This window comes from Mytilus trossulus, chromosome 13, assembly GCF_036588685.1.
Source record: "Mytilus trossulus isolate FHL-02 chromosome 13, PNRI_Mtr1.1.1.hap1, whole genome shotgun sequence".
Classification (NCBI taxonomy): domain Eukaryota; kingdom Metazoa; phylum Mollusca; class Bivalvia; order Mytilida; family Mytilidae; genus Mytilus; species Mytilus trossulus.
The window spans coordinates 52,371,605-52,389,221 of record NC_086385.1 but is presented as its reverse complement, the minus strand read 5'-3'; positions in this window follow the sequence as shown (position 1 = coordinate 52,389,221).

Genomic DNA, 17,617 nt, shown 5'->3' with positions numbered 1-17,617 from the left:
GTACGGAAATATAACTGTTCATGTAAAGACTTTGATGATAGTAGTACAATATTCCTCACCTGTGTTTGAACTGATTTATTAATGATAGGTATACATCTGCGTCATTATGAATAGCTAGTTATATATTTTATAATGTTACTTTAAACCATGGCTAAAATCCTATCGAAATAGAGTTTTTTTTTAAACTTTTTTCATCTAAATATATTTGTGTTTGTGTTTGTGTCTCAATTTCAAAGGTTCTCATTTCAATGAACCTAAGTTTCTTATGGTATGTATGGTAAAGTTATAATACTACCAATCTGTTAGTTTTTAATATTTTAAAGGAGGAAAATGTTCGCTATTTTGTTTATATCCAATCTTTAAGGTTAGAGCTCGGAAACTAATTTTTGTTAACCACTGTGTCATTTTGTCTCTGGTGGAGGGTTGACTCATTGTCAATTACACCACAGCTTCTTATATTCATGATATTCAGCAGAAAATGTAAAGAAAAGAGCAGCATGGCATTCAACAATAAAGAATATTAATTTAAAAGACCCACCATTCAGACCATCAAAAGTCGGATACATTAGTTGAGTTTTGCTTAATTCTTATTGAAGGGAATATGTTATAATGTTTTAATCGGTGTCAATATAATTGAATTTGGTGCAACTGTGAGAGGTTAAGCTAGCTATAAAAACAGGTTCAATTCACAATTTTCTACATAAGAAAATGCGTCAACCAAATTAGTTATACGACCGTTTTTATCCATTCATTAAATTTGTTTGTGCTTTTGATTTTGCCATTTGATTGGGAACTTTCCGTTTTGAATTTTCCTCGGAGTTCAGTATTTTTATGATTTTCCTTTTTAATCAGTAAATGCTTCTGAATATTAGTGTTGCTAATGGATTTTATTTTATATACACACTGTAGATACAATGGAAGTTGCTAGGAATAAACCAACGAAACAGTCAAGTAATTCGGAACCATTTTACAGATTTTCTTCAAAAGCTGTAGATGGAGATTACTCACAGCAGATGACATCGTCATTCGAATTCTGTTCAGAAACAAATGTTGGTAATGAACCTGCATGGTGGGCAGTAGATCTTGGTGCAATTTATGAAATCAGCAACGTTGTTATCTATGGCAAAAATGACTGTTGTGGTATGTTTTAATATCTTAGGATGCAGTAGCGCCAAAAAAAACCTACCTTTATATACAGATATGGACATAGGCATTTGAAAATAAGATAGCGTTACTATAGTTGATTGATTGTTCTATCGTAAATAGGTCAATCATGGTCCTCCAACTTCGCATAAGGGTCACTCCTCCATGCATATAACATTTAGAGCATACACAAAAAGTATAAGTAGAATGAAAAGAACTAATAGACATTTGTAAAACAAATAACTTTGACAATACATTCTTTTGTGTAAAGATTATAAATACATGTACTACTTTATAAAGCAATTATAGAGTGATTTACCTCAATATTGTCTTTTATAAATAAACAGATCCAATCACTTTAAACCAAAAATTGTATAAAATGATATGAAGATTTTGAATGTTGTTGAATGGACATGTTGTATAAGAGTTTTCTGTAAAGATTGTTATAATTTACTTTATTTTGTTTTTCTCGTCTTCGTTTCTGATTCAATTCTAATTCAATTTAGAGGAAAGACTGTCGAATTTCATCATTGAGATAATTCGACCGTGCAGAGACAACATCGATTGGTTTGAAGACAGTCGAATTGACGTCTGTTATCACCAACATTTACCAACAACATTTCTGAAAGCATCATGCCATAACAAGATGATTGGCAAGTTTGTCCGCATACGGCTCAGCAATCTAAATGATCGTTAAGCACTGTGTGAGGTTGAAGTGCATGGTATATTCATTGGTTTTCTAAAAACAGGTAAGTGTTCATGCAAAACAATTATTTCAGTCATTTTGGATAATATGTGCATGTGCCAACTTAAATTGGTATTCAATTCAATTTGTACATTGTACATTTTCATTGACGAATTCAAGTTTAAACTTTTAGAAGCTCGAGTCATCTTCATGTTGAAAATATGCCGCAGAGTCCTAGAACTTTGAATAAAATAGAAGTGCATATCAACTTTTCATTCTGTGATCTATAATCTTTGTAACAAACTTTATTGTAAAAGTGGGACTGTTTTAGGTGTAAAATTGCATTATGTATGTATATGCCTGTCCCAAGTCAGAAACCTGTAATGCAGTGGTTGTTGTTTGTTGATTTGTTACATATTTGCTTTTCGTTCATTTTTTTTACATAAAATAGGGCGTTAGTTTCCTCGTTTGAATTGTTTCACATTTGTCATTTCAGAGCCTTTTATAACTGATTATGCGGTATGGGCTTTTATCATTGTCGAAGGCCGTACGGTGACCAATAGTTGTTAATTTCTGTGTCATTTCGTCTCTTGTGTCATCGTACTACAACCTCTTTTTTATATTGTCAATATTTCCAGAAGGGCAATCTATAAATCACCTGAAATTATATTTGTGTTGCTTTGACAGTTGGAAAGTTTCTGTTACCACAAAAAGAAGCTTATAATTGGTGTATCGCTATCATGGCTATATTCATTTATTCTAATTTTTCTTCCTTTTAACAAAAGTTTTGAAATGGGAGAAAACGAAGCAAAACTGTGGCTGCTGTTGACATAGGATATCTTGTTTTCACGGATTTTTTAACTGTCATATCATTAAGAAAAGCTAAGTTATTACAAGTTTGCAGTACTTCTTTTATAAATTTATTCATTGAAGTTTTCTTTAAATGATTTATACTAACCAGAATTTGCGTCTGGCGTATTAGATTATCAGCCTTGTACCTTTGATAACTATTATTACAGACAATTCTCCTATGAAATAGTTATATTTGTTATAATCATGCATGGTTTATAAATGACATTGAAGAATATTTCGAAATTCACGGTATTGAATAATTCGAAATAATTGACGATATTACAAATGATGCATTTGATACATACTTAATAATTGTTATGTTTTTATATGATGACGACTGTCATAATATAAAAAAAAAACCTGCTTAAGGTTTGCAAAGAATGTTAGACATTTTTTCTGGGAAAATACTGTTAACCCTGGAGGTTAGAAGTTAATATTGACTTTGGCAAAGTAAAGGCATACACGAATGGTGGATTCATGTTGAACGGCAAAGAGATCAATGTATGTGAATCATATAATTGTGTCAGAGTTCTGTTCTATTTCAACAGCAGATTCGTTAATGCAAGGAAACTATAAGAAGAGGAAGTATTATATTCTGTATATACAAAGACGGGAAACGGACATAAATTTGCCAGATTTAGAATACAGTAGAAGATGTTTGACACACTTGTCCCAACTATTATGCTTCATAATTGTAAAATCATTGATTTTGAGAAAAAAGATAATTATAATGAAAAAATGCATTTACGTTTCATAAAGAAAATACTTGAAATACGAAGCACCTAACCAAACTTGTGAAGTTTGTCCTTTGACATTTAAAGTAGAATAGTAACCTTCTGGGGTAGTTCTGTATGTCGTGAAAGTGCATACATGTTTGTGTAGTATTTAGTATTGTTTGAATATGTGTCATACATAGTATTGGTTTAATTAAGGTTGTACCCAACACTTTAACTAAAATTAATTTGGCTCGTATAATTTTCTTGATATTTTGACAAAGTATTTACTTTGACCATTTGACAAAAATATCAAAATTCTATAAAAATTGAACCAAACGTTTTATCAGAAAAATTACACTGGTTATATAGCAGTTTGACAATATTTATTTTGATCATCGAGAAGCTTAATATTTCCTTGAGGTGGTACCGAACACTTTCCCTAAAATTAATTTGGCTCGTTTAATTTTCATAAAATTTTGACAAAGTATTGACGTTGACCCTTTTACAAAAATATAAAAAATTCAAAAAATTTGAACCAAGCGTTTTATCAAAAAAATACAGCAGTTTAAAAAACACTAATTTTGATCATTAAGATGCTTTACATTGCCTTCATAATACAACGTAATTAAAACGTTTAGCTGATATTACAGAGTTATCTCCCTGTAGTGTTAGGTACCACCTTAACAAAACAACGTAATTAAAAAGTTTAGCTAATTTTACAGAAATTTCTCCCTGTAGTGTTAGGTACCACCTCATCTGATTGCAAATCAATAGTTATACTATAAAAAAAAACAATATTCAAAGATTAAATTACAGTGTTGTTTTGGAAGCCTTTTATAATAAGTGTATTGTAACAATTGATAAGTTTACCCGGTTTGTATCTCATTTTTGGCATCCGTTAACAGCATTACCAAATATCTTATGATGTCCTATTCCATTTATTTTTACATGAACAGCCAAACATGCAGACCAAATCATTGTATATATGGAAGAATTTGGTAAAGGTTTAAATATGTTCTCAGGTAAGGTTTGGGATTTTTTGTCAAATGTTAGGATTCCTTAATGTTTTTACTTCGTTTTCATTATTAACAAAACAATAAAATATTAAAGCAGATTGTTAATAGTTTTGTTTCGATTTGAGACCCACATAATACCAAGGCAAATATTAAGTAAAAGTCCAAGTTAGCTTTAACCAGCCGTTATTAGAAAAAAATAAATATCTCGAAAATGAGTTCCATAACTACAATGTGATTTGGATAGAGTTTTGTCACATTGAAACTCATATCACATCTTCTTAATGATAACTATTGAGTTGAGTTACAAAATTAATGATCCTCAAAAAGATAAAACGCGCGTCTGTCGCAAATACAAAGTTTCAATCCTGGAATATATAATGAGCCTAATTACATCCACTGGGACAATGCTACTGCTGTTTGAGTTTTATTCCCCGAGGGTTTTACCAGCCCAGTAGTCAGCACTTCTGTGTTGACATAAATTATTATGGACACGGTATTAATTATAAATTTTGTATAGATATACAAAACCCTGTCTCTCATTTTAAGAAGTATTAGGATAAACAACATTGTGTATCGGACTTACTGGTTTATTCACTGTACCACATCACTCACAAAAACAAAATGTATATAAAAAAGTTGTCCATGACCATACTTATTTGTGAGGGAATTTGTCGATTTTAAACAACATTAAATTCCAGATTAAGTCAATAACAATCAAAACCAAAACCAAAATTATGACACAAAATAACGAACGACAATTATATTGATTTTGAGTAAAAGGCGTTTATAATTATTAAGTATATGTATAACAGACTATCAGTATCGTATCAGTTGAAACAGTAGAGTGGAGTAGAGCATGCACTCAAAGAACATGTCATGTAAAATGGTTTTTATTGTATGGAACTTTTTTTGCTTATTTGTTGCTGAAATTGGTACGTATTTTCTTTATTCAGTTCTTGATGTATTCTGTCTGTGTAAATACAAATACATCATCTTGTTAATAAAAGAATATGAACTGTTTACTTTTGTTAAACTAAAGTGAACTACTAGTATGTCAAATATCATTGACTTTAATTGTTGAAAATCCAAGGAATACAATTACCGTGATGAAATGGTAAAATTTATTGCCGACTTTATTACATCAGACACTTGCTTCTTAGAGAAGAAACAAAAAAATTAAGAACCTCGAAAGTTCAATTATAAATATTTCAAACCATCATGACAAGAGTATCCTTATGTTAGCAATAAAACCGCAAAGCGGGTTATATCCGCGGGTGTAAAAATCGCGATTTTCATTGAATAAGATATACGAAATATTTTCTCGGTTTTTATTTTTTGGCGAATTGAAGACTTTTATCAATACCTTTGACTTTTATCAATACTTTTAAATTGGCGGAATTTATATTGGCAATTTTGTTTTATCCGTATGTATTAGCGAAACTAACCAACTAAACGGTTTGTTTAAGTACCATACATTTTTCATATACTAATTGTTTGATATAAGATTTGTCATGTCAATTTTTCTTTGCTTAAATTGCATTATGACCTTTTATGAAACACTTTATGTTATTCAATCTTTAGGACTAAAACACTATAATTCGTATGTCCATAACGTTTTCAATACCTTTCAAATTGGACATGAGTCAATAGTACATTTGTTATAAAGCTTAGATCAGTAACTCGGGTTTATCAATCAAAATTTGCTCAGAATTTGTTACAAAACAGAAAGTCCCTTAGCAAATAGAAAATCAATAGATAAAACACATAAAACGAACGAAATGTCATATTCCTGCCTTAATTAAGGCAGTTTCTTATTTAGAAACTGGTGGATTGAACCTGCTTTTATAGATAGCTAAACCTCTCATTTGTATGACAGTCGCAAATATATTATGCATGTGATAAAGAATTCAAGTAATACTATACAAATATGGCCTTTGTATGAGGACGATACACGAATATATTGACCTGAAGGAAGTGTATTGACAGAGGACGAAGTCCGAGGTCATATACTTCTTTGTGTCGATATATCCTGTATTGACCTCTTTAAGAGCTTTACTTGTTATATTATTAAATTCTGACCATATTTGTATCGAAATCGTCATTTGATTTTGTTGGAATTTAATATATGTCATATTGTCTCCTTGACAATAACAAAATATCTGTTTTTACTTCATTTACTTTTTTTGTTTGTTTGACATCTTATGACAAAATAATGTATTTGAATATTTTTTTCGTCATATAATCGATCAACAATGATCAAAGATATCATTTGTTTCAAAATGTTTAAAAATATCCTGAAATTTACTTCATGACGTAACAAAGTATATAATTATATAGATATATATGGTTTTTATATATTTTGAAAATAGCCGTGCATTATGCTTTTGCTATCCGCCGTTTTCTCTCACTTCGAAAATATAGTTTAACATGTGACTATCCCTAAACGCATCAAATCTGTTAAAATATACGAATTAATAATATTATCAAATATCTTATATAACTCCTGTAAACCAATTTTCTAGAAAACTTGCAATGTATTTTAGTCCCTATGATCTTTTTATTTGACCTGGTTACCTTAAGATCAATAGAGATCATACTGTCATTATATGTAACATACCCTCCTATAAGGTAAGTAACGTTGGTTATCGTTTGGGTTGTTAAAAATGTCATTTCGGGGCCTTTTATAGCTGTCTACACCTTATTTGTTTTGCCATTATTGGAGGCATACAGCCACCAATAGTTGTGAATTTCTGTGTCATTTGGTCTCTTGCTGGGGGTTGTCTTCTCTTTTTAAATTGGTATATGATTTAAAGATTTGATTATATATGAGTATTTGGATAAGAAAACAATAAACAGACAAACGAATGAAATGAGAGACAGGAAAATACCTTCATAACATATTATACGTATACTGTAAATTCAGAAATGATTGTATTATAGCAATTTTGTCATATTGGACTAAAACACCAATTTTTTTTTGCGATTTGAAAAAAAAACTGTTTAATTCAGATCAAATATATTCCAAATTTGAGTTAGAATTATAACGATTATAACCCTGTTGATTTTCTTGAAATAATTTTTTTTACAAATAAAATTATTAACAGAAGTAGGTCAAAGTCTTCATGGTGGTAGACTAGGATGAACGGCATGGGACTGCCAATGGAAAATAATTGATACTAGATAGAGACAAAAAATGCCCCTAACGTTAATCTTATCCAATTAAAAAACTGTTTTATAGATTCTGTAACATAACAGGAACTTTCTTATTCTATTTGTAGTTGCACAAATGAGAACACCACAAAACAAATAGTTATTAGTTCTATTTGAAAAAAAATCAATTTAATGTAAAATCATTAATATTTTTTCTATTAGTCTTTGCAATTAACTATATTATGAATGTCTTTGTACATAGTATGCGACGTGGAACAACGGAAAGTGTGTGTTCTCATATGCATTTGACACGGTGCATACATTATGAATATATGTTAGACGCCATTTAGGAAAATCTATAGATCTAAGAAATATATCGTAAAACGTGTTAAGAAATTATTGATGATATATTTTGCAGCGCCAACAAAAAAAGCCAAGTGAGATAGTTAATTGCTTCATTACAAATACGATCTAATTGAATCTCGATATTGATAATGTTTATAATATTAATGAAGTCGTCTTTCGAATTCTGATGTTCTACCTCAACAAGCCTGGATATATCAATGAAAGTCACATATTAGCCTTGGTTTAATTTGGATCACAAATTCAAAGAAAAGAAATCAAGAATTTGCTTGAATTATGTCAAATGACCAACATCCCCTGCATATACACCTCCATATTCATTGTGGTACTCAAAGTCATACAGCTGCATCTCCGACTTTGTTAAACGTCAAAAGTTTCTGAGCAGAAAAAAGATGAACCAGGGATATGTAAAGAACGTCTCGTCCTTTTTCTTGTAAAAGTTCATTGGAAAATACCAGAACTTGGTTGATAAATATTCTCGATCAACTTCACAAATATATACAATGGTCTTGAAGTAAAGATTAAAGGTACTGACATTATTGATAATTTTCATATTTGTCGTGCTAAATTTTCACTTTTAATGTTTAGTCAATTTTAGAACTGTCCATTTGACGTATCTCAGTACTAAAGCATACCGTCCTTACGTTATTGTGCTATGGTAAATTGTGGTATTTTTGTACATGTGTTTTGTTTTATCTCATGTTATTTTTCTATGTGCCTTTTTTGTTTATCTTTTCTAATATATTTGCATGTTGGTATAGTGATTGAGATTATCCCACAATGCTCTACTTCTATTTTCAAATTTATACTTTTATTATTCTGTTTGTTTTATTCATACATCATTGTAACTATAATATAATTTTGTGCAACTGTCATACAAGTGAAAGATTTAACTGCATATAAAACCAGGATTAGCACCATTCTCTAAATATGAATATATCTGGACCAAGTCAGGAATAAGGCTGTTGTTATCTTTTCGTTTGATTTGTTTCAGGGTTTTGATTTTGACATTGTTTAAAGACTTTCCTTTTAGAGTTTTTGTAAGAGTTTGTTATTATATTTTTTCTGTGCGCAGTTGACAGCAGAAACGTGGGAATGATTACATAATATATGAACAACTGCACAAATGCATATTATATTTGATAATACTGTCCATTTTATAGGGCAAACAAAAATCCTTACCAAATTTAAAATATTTTTCGTGTTTCAATAGTTATCAAAGGTACCAGGATTATAATTTAATACGCCAGACGCGCGTTTCGCCTACATAAGACTCATCAGTGACGCTCAGATCAAAACAGTTAAAATTCCAAACAAATACAAAGTTGAAGAGCATTGAGGACCCAAAAATTCCTATAAGTTGTGCCAAATACGGCTAAGGTAATCTACTCCTGGGCGTAAGAAAATCCTTAGTTTGTCGAAAAATTAAAAGTTTTGTAAACAGAAAATTTATAGAAATGACCATATAATTGATATTCATGTCAACACCGCAGTGCTGACTACTGGGCTGGTGATACCCTCGGGGACGAAACGTCTACCAGCAGTGGCATCGACCCAGTGGTGTAAATAGTTATCAAATGTACCAGGATTATGATTTAATAAGCCAGACGCGCGTTTCGTCTACATAAGACTCATCAGTGACGCTCAGATCAAAACAGTTAAAATTCCAAACAAATACAAAGTTGAAGAGTCATTTTTTTATGGAATGTACGTTTACCTGCAAAATTGTATGTCGCAATGCCAAAAAGTAAATAAACAAACATGCAAGTTCCATTTGTGACACACCAATGACCTTCGGAAGCCCATATGCCTACTGTCATGATTATAACAATATACCAAAGTAAAACAAACAAATGAAATTACTTCCGTTGAAATCATACACTGTCGTTCAAAGCAATATGTAGCTTACCAAAAAAAATGAGAAAAAAAAAATAACTTGATATAAGCATTGCACTTAACACTAAATTTCATATGAGCTTTTATACGATTGCGCAATTATTTCCCCAAAAAGTAAGCTATTGTTACTGTTTACATACGTATTGTATGTTTTAAAATAGTCAATAAATTACAAATATATGACTAATAAAATATTATACAATTACCGTCTTTAGATGAGGTTAATTTGTGGTTTGTATTACTTTTGAACAGCTTATATCTTCTAAGCACAACTGCCGAAGCGAATATCAGTTTTTCAAAAGTCAATAAAATCACATATTTACCGAAACAAAAGACAATCATTCTTTTATTCCGTATTCCGAGAGGGATGTGTGTAATGGAAAAACTTATCGAAACCAATTTGACATTTTTTTTACCAAAATTATACATGTTATACACGTAATAGCGCACTACGTTATCCGGGGTGAATATATTTTTTCCTCTGGTGAATATGCTTATTTATTCAAAATCCCATTCATATAGAAAAACCTACTAAAGTTTTAGAAAAATGGAATAAATTCCAATATCTCTCATAGAAATTCGCCAATGAATAAAAAAAACATATTATAATTTTCCATCCTAATATTTCACATTATTCGTATACACATACATGTTTGCAATATACGTACTTTTGGGTACCCAATCAGGTACGGAAATATAACTGTTTATATAAAAACTTTGATGATAGCAGAATAATAGTCTTCTTCTCGGTTTGAAAGGCAACTTAACTGATTTATTAATGAGCGGTAAACATCTGCACCATTATCAATATTGTGTTCGATCTTGATATCCATTTCAAAGGTTTTCATAACAAAGAACATCAGTCATTTATATGTATGGTAAAGTTATCATATTATCGATCTGTTAGTGTTAAATAGTTAAAAGGAGATAAAATATACACTATTTCTTTTTCATTTTCAAATAAGTTATATTGTGCAGTCAAAATTTTGAAAATGACGATTTTACATCTTCTACTGATAAAAAAGAAGATCAACATTATTCCAACATACTTCAAGGTTATCAGGTGACTTTAGTACGCAATATAGACGTTGTAGTATCTCCATTTACAAATGAACTACTTTTCTTATTTTCGCTTCTTTTATGATACCGTATAGTAAGATATAGCACTTAATATTTTTCGTACTTTTGGTTACTACTCAGAAAGATCACTTGTATGGTCCCGAGCTTTGCGGTTATCTGAAATAAGATTCATTTCCCTATTTGTTTGAAATAGACATCATGATAGGTCAATATATCTTATAGACCGTTAGACATAAAGACTGTTGATGTAACCTACGATCCTCGCATTTAATTGTCAAAGATCAAGGTAAAGTCGTAAAGTTTGAACTTTGATAGAAGTTGCAACTTTTAAGAAAACAGTAGTTTTTAGATTTTAATAAAGAGGAACGAAATATTCCAGAGGAACAGTCAAAATAATAGATAAAAATAAAGGCAGTAACCAGATTCTATACTTCAGGACTATCGTGTATTATTTGTAAAGTTGATATGGAATATGCATATGACACTTCGAATCTTTATCATGACGAGGACCAGGAAGGTCTATTTAGTATTTTTCAATCATATTTTCCGATGAAAGGTGTTCTATCAGTTACAGAAATACAAAGTTGTACATGTACATGTCACGCCAGGTTTGCAGAACTTGCATCAACCAGAACATTTTTTGTTCGTGCACTTTCGGTCTCATTAATCTATCCCAAATCGTCCAGACTAGATATTCGTTGTTTATGTACGACTGTCTGTCTCTATTATTGACCACCTTGATAAGCAGTTCGTTAGGTGTGTTCAAGCAGTGCAGCTCTGACGAGCGAACATTTTTTTTTTTCAAATCCGTCTTCTTTCGAGTACAAGCAATTTAAGCATTGATTTATTGTTTGGGGTCTGTCAAACATAGACATACAAGAAATCAGTCTGTTCCTATTGTATCCTACAGTTACACCAAAACCATTGCACCCAAAATATTTAACTATAAACAAGCATTACAGAACCTTGATTTAGAACAATACCTAAAAAACCCTCTGACATGTGACTGTTCCCATTCGCCTTACAATTACAGTCCCTCTGGCCATGTTATTACTGGGGATCTAAACATAATTCAACATGAAAATCTCCGAAAGGTGATTTCTCGTGGTCCCAAGTTTAGAGAACCTCAACACATCAATTGGAACCATAACTTCAAAATAATTATGGATTCCATTGAGAAATATGCCAGAGCATGGGCTAAACGAGAAGAAGTTCAACTGGACACATTGTCAGAATGGGTCAAAACAATCAGGTCTCTGATAAAACGTCGCATTCATAAGTTGAAGAACTGTGTGAATGATCGACCCAAGTCCATTTTTAGTGACAAAGAGGCTGTAAAATGTCTATCATCTCTTCAGGATAAGTATGTTGTTGTTCCTGCGGACAAAGCTTCAAATAATATTGTCTTTGTATGTAAATCGTATTACTACGAATGTCTTATAAAAGAATTAGGAATAAATGAGCACGCAGGTAATCCCACATACAAAAACATATCATTTGACAAGGATGAGATTTTAGCGAATCATAAGTCCTTCATGGCTTCTATGAACATTACATTGAACAACAAATCGGAGGACTTACCTTGTTTGTATTGGATACCTAAACTTCACAAAATTCCGTACAAACAACGATACATTGCTGGCTCATCTGCTTGTTCTACTAAAGAATTGTCCATTAGATTAACTAAAATTCTGTCAGCAGTTAAAGAGGGACTTCAGATATACTGTGAAACTGTTTACTCACGCAGTGGTATTAATCATATGTTGATTCTTAAAAACTCTAAAGAACTTCTGGAGAATTTTAAATCTCGATCTTTTTCTGAAATAAGTTCTATTAAAACTTTTGATTTTTCAACCTTGTATACTACCATTCCCCATGTGAAATTGAAAAATCGTCTAAAAGAAATTATCCACAATGCTTTTCATCATAAAAATGGTAGCATACGCTATAAATTTATCACGTTGGGATACCATAAGGCATATTTTGTTAATAAGGAACAAAAGGGTAAAACATACTACACAGAGGAACAAGTGATCAGTATGCTAGAGTTTCTTATTGACAATATATTTGTTGAATTTGGAGGTAGACTTTTTCAACAAATTGTCGGCATTCCTATGGGAACGAATTGTGCGCCTCTCCTTGCCGATCTCTTCTTATTTTCATATGAATCGGAGTTCCTTCAGACACTTGTTAAAAACAAGAAGATCAAAGAAGCCAGGTTATTTAATTTCACTTTCAGATATATTGATGATGTTCTTTCCATTAACAATCCGAACTTTTCTGATTGGGTTCCATTAATATACCCACCAGAACTAGAAATTAAAGAGACCACAGACACGGCTTCCTCCGCCTCATTTTTAGACTTATACCTCGAATTTGACATACACAGTCATCTCAGTACCAGAATCTATGACAAACGAGACGATTTCAATTTTGAAATTATCAATTTCCCCCACCTTAGTAGTAATATACCAACTTCACCTGCATATGGAATATACATTTCCCAACTTATTAGGTATTCAAGAGCTTGCAGCTCCTATTCAGACTTTGTACAACGTCACCAGTGTCTGAGCAGAAAGTTGATGAACCAGGGGTATGTCAAAGAACGTCTCGTCCTTTTTCTAAAAAAGTTCATCGGAAGATACCCAGAACTTGTTGATAAATATTCCGTATCAACTTCACAAATAATACAAGATGGTCTTGAAGTATAGATTTTGCGTACTGACGTTGGTTATCATCTTAATAACGCGTTATAGTGTTATTTTATTAGTCTTTATTAATATCGCTTGTACATTTTTGAGATATTCTTTTGAATTGACTCTGTGGTTATATAAAAACATCATGCTTTGAACGACAAAATTATTTAATTTACTTAAATTACTCTTACTTATGGATTTTTACATACTATGAATGATAAAATTATTCATTAAAATACTTTAAACTTCTGTTAAGTCTGTTTTTTATTTTATACATTTGACGTGATACTGTACGTATGTATCCCATCATACTTTGAACCACACCTTATTTATTTATTTTTATTACATTTACTGTTGAGTCTGTTGTTTGTTATATCAACTTGACTATGCATGTATGTATACCTTCATACTTTGAACGACAAATTTATTTTTATGTCTACCTGTGCGAATTTCAAACGCGCAATTTTACACCAGCAATGAAAACCTTCTATTCTTTCCGGGTAGACTTTATATAGATAAATTAAGTGGTATAAGAAAAGCAAAATGAGTATATTAAATTTGATGTATCCCTTTTTGTGCTTCTTCGTTACATTTGTTGTTTTTATAGTGATGCAAGTATGTTTGTTTTGTTCAAACGTTTAACGACAAAATTATTTTTATGTCTACCTGTACGAATTTCAAACGCGCATTTTTACACCAGCAATGAAAACCTTCTTTCCTTTACGGGTAGACTTTATATACATAAATTAAGTGGTACAAGAAAAGCAAAATGAGTATGGTAAATTTGATGTATGCCTTTTTGTGATTCTTCGTTACATTTGTTGTTTTTATAGTGATGCAAGTATGTTTGTTTTGTTCATACTTTTAACGACAAAATTATTTTTATGTCTACCTGTACGAATTTCAAACGCGCATTTTTACACCAGCAATGACAACCTTCTTTCCTTGACGGGTAGACTTTATATACATAAATTAAGTGGTACAAGAAAAGCAAAATGAGTATGTTAATTTTGATGTATGCCTTTTTGTGATTCTTCGTTACATTTGTTGTTTTATAGTGATATTAAGATGATAACACAATAATGACTGCTGTACCCCTATTTTTGACATTTTTACTCTTTGAGTATGTTTGTTTTGTTCATACATCGTTGACAATGTAATGGAATTTGATGCGACTGTCATACAAGTGAGAGGTTTAGCTAGCTATAAAACCAGGTTCAATCCACCATTTTCTACATTAGAAAATGCCTGTACCAAGTCAGGAATATGACAGTTGTTATCCATTCGTTTGATGTGTTTGGACTTTTGATTTTGCCTTTTGATTTTGGATTTTCCTTTTGAATTTTCCTCGGAGTTCGGTATTTTTGTGTTTTTACTTTTTTCCATATAAGTTTCACTGGTCAATTCATGTTTCTTACTCAATCGTCAAAACACAAAAGTGACATAAGTTAATGTTTCTTTCTCATGTCTGTCATATCGATTTATTTCCCTTTCCACTAAAAGTGGAAACAATGTCTCATCTTAAAAATTTCAAAACCTCTGTAATAGGACCAGGAATATGATCAATTTCGTAAATCTGGAGCCATCTCGCAGGTCTTGTCCTTTTCAATATGCAATGCAAAGAACAAATATCCGTGTTTCTGACAAGAATCACTCAAAATCATTCAGTAAACTCATGTATAGATAGTCGTAGTTAAGAATGGCAGTCCACGGACAAACTAAGTGGATTTTTTTAATTAAAGACATACCGGTTTCTTATTCATGTAAGCAACAGGGATTTCAGGTAACTTTTAAATTTCCACTTGTTTCTAATATTATCTGATCTAACGCCAACATTTTATTTCATTAGATGCTTATTCCAGTTCAATAAATTATGATTTTGATATTTTTGAGCTGGAGTTATGATCTATGTTGTCAACTGCAGTTGTTTGTTTTAAACACTTTTCAATTAAGTAATTTTGGACAAACCACACTCTCATTCAAATTACCTTCAACTCCAATTTCCTTTTTTGTTTTTACAATGAGTAATAGTAAGATACACACAAAATGGTGCCATAGAATCAGATTAATGTCTGTGTTTGTCATTTGTAAAGGGGTATAATTCTAGAACGGTGAATTGGCGCCAACCAAATTCGAACTGCATTTGAGTTTTGTGATAAAGATCTCTGTGTATACGTTTCATAATATTTTATTGATGCAAATTGAAGCTACAAACTAATTATTGTTAACCTCTTTCATTTTGTCTCTGTGGAGGAGGGTTGGCTCATTGTATATACCACATGTTCTTATTTATATTATATATTCTGCAAGAAGTACGAAGAAAAGAGAAACATGGTATTAAACAAAAAAATATATTGAAATAAAGGAACTCCTCCTCCCCCATCTAGACCCTTAAAAGTCTGATATATTTTATTAATCATAATATGGATTCATTTTTTGTCAGGGGTAACAATTTTCGTGCATTGAGGACACTTTCGTGTATATTTGTTTCTAGGTTTTGCAAAACTCTGCATACGTTCTTATAGAAAGTTTGTAATTCGTAGGACATTAAAATTCGTGGTTCATCAGGTAACTATGACATCTACGAAAATTGGTATCCAACGAATAAAAATTAATCCCCAGTAATTGAACAGAACTTGCTATAATTTTTTTAATCAGTGAATTTTATTTTTGAATACACACTGTAGATTCACTGGAAGTTGCTAGATATAAACTAACGAAACAGTCAAGTAACTCGGGCCCATTATACAGACTTTCTCCGAAAGCGGTGGACGGAGATTACTCACAGCACATGGCATCGTCAAATGAATTCTGTTCAGAAACAAGTGTTGGTAATGAACCTTCGTGGTGGGCAGTAGATCTTGGTGCACTTTATGAAATCAGCAACGTTGTTATCTATGGCAGAAATGACTGTTGCGGTATGTTTTAATATATCTAAGAATGCAGTCAGGCCAAAAACAAATCTACCTTTATTTACAGATTTGGACATAGGCATTTGAAAATAAGATAGCGTTACTATAGTTGATTGATTGTTATATCGAATATAGGTCAATCATGGTCTTCCAACTTCGCATAAGGGTCACTCCTCCATGCATATAACATTTAGAGCATACACAAAAAGTATGATTAGAATGAAAAGAAATTATAGACATTTGTAAATAAATAACTTTGACAATTCATTCTTTTTTGTAAAGATTCTAAATACATGTACTACTTTATAACGCAAATAAAGAGTGATTTACCTCAATATTGTCTTTTATATAAACAGAACCAACCATTATAACCCAAAATTGTGTAAAAATGCTATGACGATTTTGAGTGCTGTTGAATGGACATGTTGTATTTGGCACACATTTTTGGAAATTTTGGACCTTGAATGCTCTTTACTTTGAAATTGTTTGGCTTTATAAATATTTTGATATGAGCGAGACTGATGAGTCTTACGTACTAAATTATAATCCTGATACCTTTGATAACTATTGTATAATGGTTTTGTGTAAATATTGTTATAACTTACTTTATTTTTTTTTCTCGTCTTCATTTCTGATTTAATTCTAATTCAATTTAGAGGAGAGATTGTCGAATTTCACCATTGAGATAATTCTACCGTGCAGAGACAACATCGATTGGTTTGAAGACTGTCGAATTGACGTCTGTTATCACCAACAAGAACCAACAACATTTCTGAATGCATCATGTCATAACAAGATGATTGGCAAGTTTGTCCGTATACGGCTCAGTAATCTATATGATCGTTTAGCACTGTGTGAGGTTGAAGTGCATGGTATATTCATTGGTTTTCTACAAACAGGTAAGTCTTCATGCAAAACAATTATTTCAGTCATTTTGAATAATATATCCATGTGCCAATTTAAATTGGTATAAATTTCAATTTGTACATTGCACATTTTCATTGAAGAATACAAGTTTAAACTATTAGAAGCTCGAGTCATCCACATGTTGAAAATATGACGCAGAGTCCTAGAACTTTGAATAAATTACCTTTTTAACTTTTTTGGA